This window comes from Morone saxatilis, unplaced genomic scaffold (genome assembly GCF_004916995.1).
Source record: "Morone saxatilis isolate NCDOM2014 unplaced genomic scaffold, NCSU_SB_2.0 Contig12, whole genome shotgun sequence".
In the NCBI taxonomy this organism is placed as follows: domain Eukaryota; kingdom Metazoa; phylum Chordata; class Actinopteri; family Moronidae; genus Morone; species Morone saxatilis.
Window position 1 is genome coordinate 7,664,511 of NW_023339674.1, and position 684 is coordinate 7,665,194.

General features: G+C 48.7%; 1 protein-coding gene across 1 annotated transcript in view; it reads right to left on the minus strand.

The window, feature by feature from the left end:
• Positions 1 to 375, minus strand: part of ivns1abpa (influenza virus NS1A binding protein a) — a 12,925-nt gene extending 12,550 nt beyond the window's left edge. Inside the window, exon 1 of the mRNA XM_035652811.1 lies at positions 214 to 375. The gene's annotated coding sequence lies outside the window, so the exon portion shown is untranslated. The remainder of the gene's footprint in view (positions 1 to 213) is intronic.
• Positions 376 to 684: the final 309 nt, after the last annotated feature.

Genomic DNA, 684 nt, shown 5'->3' on the forward strand with positions numbered 1-684 from the left:
AATAAAATAAAATAAATAAAAAGCCCGCGGCGGTTTGTGTGACATTGTCCGCGCCCGTAACGCTAACGGAGGTAAGCAGCAGTTTCCACAGAGTCCCACTTCACCGCCACACCGTTCACCCTCAGCGGAAGGCAAAAAATAGTTCCTCTGTGATTCTTATTCGTATTTTATTTCATACATTTATTTTGAAAGAGACAAAAAAAACAATCTTACCTGAGGCGTTTGACAGCAAACGATATTAGACATATTTAATGCGAATTCAGAGTTGGTTCGTTCGTGTTGGAGAGAAGACGCAACGCGGTCGGAAGGCTGTCTGACTGACTGTCCTGTCTGTCTGTCTGTCTGTCTTTGTCTGACTGTCTGTCTGTCCTGGTCGGTGTTCGTGGTTTCCTTCCTCTGCCAAGAGAAGCACGTCCGCACTCTGTGTAGTCGCACGAGCTCTGACAGAATGGCCGGTCGGTGACGGGAAGAGCTGCGCGCGCCTCCCGCAGCCACGCCACGTGTGACGTACCCAGCGAGTGGGCGGTCCTACGCCTCCTCTGAGAGTGACGACATCCAGCAGTGTAGTACAGCAGCGGTTCACAACCTTTTTACTTTAAGAGATCCCCCCCCGCCCCCCCTTTCTGTCTTTAATCATTTTTTATTTAAAACTGTACAATTAACACAAACAGTGAACTCAGTAAC